We start from the raw sequence: 6,000 nt of genomic DNA, 5'->3' as shown, positions 1-6,000 counted from the left end.
CTTTTGTATTCAAATAGATGGAATGCAAGAGTTCAAGTGCAGTTTGTCACTGACTGTCAGACTTCTCTGCACAAAAAGCCTATTCTAGATAATTCTTGAGGCAAAGTACCCATTTAGGACTTTCCTTTCCAATTTTACTAACATGCCACTGTGTGATCTAGAGAAAAGCACTTTAGAAAGCACTTTATCATGCATAAAAAGGCATTTGACTTCTAATAAAAGTCTATTGATAATAAAATAATCTACCTTTCCTACTTGATAGGAGTATAATGAGAATGTAATAGGAATTTTGAAATGACTGTAAAATATCTTCAATTTGTTGAAAGAATGGTAGAGGTCCTTAAAGGAATGCAATTTTAAAAAATTGACTAGAACCCCTCAATAGAATTCAAATCAGGCCTTTTGCCAAATGTTAATCATAATTTTCCTTGTTTATTGAGGGCATCATAAGGGCCAACATTACTTATGAGTGTAGCCGTTCATATTGATTAAATTTCTAAGGAATCCCAAAAATTGCACAAGAAACACAGTTTCAGCCTCGTGGGGACTTATATTCTAGATCTGCACTATCCAATATGGTAGTCACTAGCCACATGTGGCAATTTAAATTTAAATTTTAAATTGTATTTCCTGTGTCATAACAGCCACATTTTAATTGTTCAATAGTCAAATGTGTCTGATGGCTATCAAATTTGACAACACCAATATGGATTATTTCCATCATCACGGAAAGCTCTATTGGAGAACTGTTCTAGAAGCTTGTCAAATAGATGCTACAAGAAATAGTATTGCAGTATGCAATAACATTTTTACATATTAGAGTCCATTTGTTTAGAATAGAGAACACAGGTGATTCATCAGAAAGTCAAAATGTCTCTGAAATCATCCAGCTACCCTAACATGAATTAACTAATTATTTTATCTCAAACATAATAGGGCAGTGATGGCGAACCTATGACACGCGTGTCAGCACTGACACGCATAGCCATTTCTGATGATACGTGGCCACCTCCGAGGATGAAACATTTGCTTCATCCTCCCCTATTAGACACTCTGTGCCAGAGGTCTGTAGGCCAAAACAACAGAAGTCCGGCACAGAGCGTCTAGTTCTGGGACTTCCGGTTAAGCCGGGATCTTTGCCTTCACTTCCGCTGGCAGAGCAGGGAGCAGCGGAATGCAGAGGGGGACGCATCTCTGGGGGCCCTGCCATTACCAGTAACCAAATAACAGTTAACCACAGCAACCATTATCTACTGTTCTGGGGTGTCATGGATTTCTAATCCATCATTACTGAGATAAGTGAGGGGGAGGCTGGGAGAGGCGAGGGTTTGTGGCGTGCTATGGGTGCCGTTTCCCGCCATTAGAAATAGCGGCAGCCATTTTAATTCACATGAGGAACACCATCTTGCTCCATAGTGCAGATTCCATTTCACCGCTATTACTGTTGTGCATCCTTATTAACCCCTATTTCTGCTTATTAACTCTGCCCTTTCCTAAAAGACAGTTATATGCACCATTTTGTGGTTAGTTAGGCTAGTTAACCCCTAATTGCCTGCAGGCCTAAGAAGCTATCTATAATTCTATCTTCTGTCACTGCCCCCCTGATGGAGAACCCAAAAAATAAAAAACTAAGGTTAAGTAAAGGAAGTGGTAGTAGTAGTGGCCGACCTTTCAAGAGACATGGACTGAGATGTATGGCTTTATAGAAAAAAATGGCTGATCATTTTGCGTTCTATGTACTGAAACGGTAGTAAGCAGAACATGGAATATAAATAGACATTTTGAAAGTAATCATTCCCAGCTCTTGGAAAAAAGTGAGGATGAAAGGAAGGAATACATTTCCAGGCAGCTACACCTTTATAAGAGCCAATCTAATTCCATCCTTAAATTTATGAAAGGCTCTACAAATTTAACATCTGCAAGTTTGAGCATTGCTCACTCTATAGCTTAGCATGGAAAAGCGCTCAGTGAGGGAGAATTTATTAAAGAAACTCTCCTAAGATGTGCACCAGTTCTATTTCACGATATGCAGAATAAAGATGCAATTATTAAGAGAATATATGAATTACCACTCAGTAGAAATATCATAAAAGACCGAATAATGAGACTGAACACAAACGTACAACATCAATTAAAGAAAGACATAAGGAAGTGTAAATATTTTTCTATCTCTCTTGATGAAACTACTGACGTCACATCACATGCTCAGTTGGCCATTATTGGTTGATATTCTGATGGTCTCACAATGAGAGAAGAGTTGATAAAGTTAGTATCAATGTCAACAAGTAAATGAGGAAGCGAAATATGTAAGGTTGTTATACAAACATTACATGACCTAAGCATTGATATCTCTAAAGTTGTGTCAGTGATGACAGATGGGGCACCAAATATGGTGGGGGAAAAAGTCGGATTTGTCAAATTGTTTACAGAAGCTATTGGACATCCGATTGTGCCTTTTCATTGGATTATCCATCAGGAGGCTTTATGTGCCAAGGCAGGATTCAACGACTTAAACGACTTACTGTCAGTTGTTACAAAAATAGTTAATTTAATAGCTGATCACCCCCTTCACAAGCGAGAATTTTCAACACTTTTACTGGAGGTTGATTCCACCTACAGTGGACTGCTGATGTACAATAATGTAAGATGGCTGAGCTGAGGCAAAGTTCTTGAGCGCTTTGTGGAGTGCTTTGAAGAAATTAAGTTATTTCTTGACGATAAGGATCTGGGAAACTTTCCTCAGCTTAATGTTGATAAGTGGGTCAACACCCTGATGTTTTTTACAGATCTCTCTGTTCATATTAATGAACTGAACTTAAAGTTACAAGATTTTGGCAAAAGTATTGACATTATGTTTGGATACATAAAAGCTTTTGAAAGTAAAGTTAAAATTTTCAAGCGAGATGTAGAAACTAAAACTTATAAGTATTTTCCTCGAGTAACAAAGTATTTTGAGAAGGCCAGTGCAGCTGTACAAAATGAAATGGAACTCTTGCCTATGAAGTACCAGCATGTTTTAGACTCGTTACTTGACCAGTTTAGTGATAGATTTAGTCAATTTAGAAGTCTAGAACAGACCATGAAAATAATTAAGTATCCTGATGTAGTAGTCTATAGTAGTTTGGAATTAAATGGTTTCCAATGGATGCAAATTGATGATTTGGAGATGCAACTTGCAGAATTTCAAGACAGTATCTGGGCTCAGGTGTTTGTCGACTTGAGGTCAAAGCTTGAGAATCTGGAAAGGTGCCGCTTGGAGAATCAAGAGGAGTGCCACTACGAACAGGAAATTTGGAGTTCCTGGAACCGACTACCAGACACTTTTAGCACCCTGAAAAATATAGCAATGGCTTTACTCACAATTTTTCCCTCTACATACTTTTGTGAGGCCTTATTCTCAATGTTAAATAATATCAAAACCAACAAAAGAAACAGATTGACAGATGAAGTTAGTAGCGCTTGCTTGGGCCTGAAGTGTACAAAATACCAATCTTCAATTGAAGATTTAGCCAATGAAATTCAGCAACAAAAAAGTCACTAATAGGCAGGTTAATTAAAGAATTCCTCCTCCCCCTCACTTATCTTAGTTCACAGCACCCCACACAAGCTAAATAATATCAAGACCAACAAAAGAAACCGACTGACGGATGAACAAAGAAGTCACTAAGCAGGTAAGTTAAATATTTAGTTTTTGATTTATTAAATACAATTATATAAAACAATTATACATTTATGTTATTTAAACGATAAATATCGCAAATAATGTTTTTTCCTCAAAGTGACACACTACCCGAGTTATGCTCAGTTTTTTGGCGAAGTTTGACACACCAAGCTCAAAAGGTTGCCCATCACTGTAATAGGGTTTAATGCAATATAACTATTAAATAAATATTTGTTGAATAAATCCTATATAATAAAAGGCTAATATGCAACTTGACCGAACGGCAGAACAACTGGTTGCTATGATGTGCACTGACCACCAGGGGGCAGATGCTCAACACAGGACCTGGCCCCTGGTGGTCAGTGCACTTCCACAGGGGTAGGCCGCTCAGCCAGAAGCCCTGAGCCAGGGTCACGGCTGGCGAGTGCAGCGGTGGTGGCGGGAGCCTCTCCTGCTTCTGCGGCAGCACTATGTCTGACTGATGGTGTAGGCCATGGGGAGCGAGCCTACGCCATCAGTCAGACATCCCCCAACGGCTCCCGGACTGCAAGAGGGTACAGGCCGGGCTGAGGGACCCCTCGAGTGCACAGATCTCATGCACCGGGCCTCTAGTAAATTCATAAGAGACAAGTATTTCTTCTCCATACACAGATTTTTGGAGGTCATTTTTCTCACCATTAAGGGGTAACAAACACAATAATATTCTCTTCTCAAGAAGGAATGATAACATAGGCCAGAAGAAAATGACAACTTTAAGCAGGGAATAGGAAACTCTGCTAGATCAAATGCTAGATAATGCAAGAGAATATTTAAGATGAGCAAGTTCAGTGTTGGTTAGAGTGAATAGGAAAGATTTTTTGTATTGAAGAAAGTATTTATGGTAAATTCTGTAGAACAATTGTTAAAAGAAAAGTAAAAAGCTAGCTAGGTAAAAGGGCAGTATAAACCAAAGTTTTGGGGTGAAGAGAAAGGCTGATTTATTTTGAGGAAATAGAGAGATAATGGGAATCTCCTATTGAATACAGGTTTTCAGTTGATAAAAAGTTGAACAAAGTAACAGTTTCTGGATTGGAAATAAAAAGCTACTGTTTTGGGGGGAGTTGACTAGAGTATGGTCAAGTTAGTCATTCACATACACATAATGGTTCTTCTGAAAAATGTTGTGATAAAATTGTGCTTTAGAATAATTGTTTTTCTTTGAAAAAACAGAAAATACAGGTATAACATGATGCCTCTTTGGATTGATTTCCCCAAAATGACTAAAGATATGAAAGAATCAAGAACTGGTAGATCCCAGGAGACAATCCCAGTTCTAATGGAAGGATATATAGAAAAGTTAATCTAGCGATATAATGAAACTTCCTTTTTCCAGTGGAATGTACATATTTCAATGTGAGTATGAGCCAGATGGCAGCAGCCTTTGTTCTAACAGGGCCTGATGATAGTTTGTATATTTAAAATGTCACAATTACACACTCATTCATTTTCCTGCAGATAGCAGTAAAGATCTGCTGCTGACAATTTCAAGTATAATCACTTGTCTTCTCTAGAGAACCATTTTGCTCTTTCCCTTCATCCACCAGAGTATCAAATAAAACTAACTGCACAGCATGGTTTTGTAGAGTGAAGATAACGGAAGCCAGCTCATATTAATTACCAATCCGATAATTAATATAGGCAACTAGAAGTAAATGTCACATATAAGAACTATAAAGAAAAAAAAAACATTTTAACACATGTACATTTATATATTTAAAAACATATTCAGTGTCTCCATTAATAGCAATGTGTCATAAAAAGGCAATGGTTTTGAAAATTATGGGACAGAAAGTAATTTGGTAAAGCCATCTCCAGCTCTCCATCATCTTTCATATCATTCTTTCAAATATCATTATTTTTCAAATACATATTTTTCTTGCTAATGTGTTACTAAATTGTGTATGTAAACTGAAATTTTCAAATACTAAAAATTTGAATGTATGGTAAAAAAAAAAAAAAAATCTCCATTCTACTCCGTTCTACTCAAAACTCCCCAGTCTTTTCCCAAGATGTAACTACCATAACTGAATTTGTGTATTTATGTATCTTTCCACAAAAGGTCCTCTCTCTCTCTCTTTCTCTCCCTCTCTCCATCATATTTTATATGATGCTATATACACTATTAATAACAATGGGACCATATTACTAAATGCACTATTATTAAAGACAGAAGAGTATCTCAAGGTGTAGATGCTGTTCTTAGCCAATTACAAATGCAAACCACTGTTAGAATGACTACCTTCTTACATATTGTTTTGTGCACTTTTTAGTACACCTGTAGACTACTTTCTGAAAATATA

Source organism: Cnephaeus nilssonii, assembly GCF_951640355.1.
Source record: "Cnephaeus nilssonii genome assembly, chromosome: 8".
NCBI classification, from domain to species: Eukaryota; Metazoa; Chordata; class Mammalia; order Chiroptera; family Vespertilionidae; genus Cnephaeus; species Cnephaeus nilssonii.
This window is presented reverse-complemented; position numbering follows the sequence as displayed.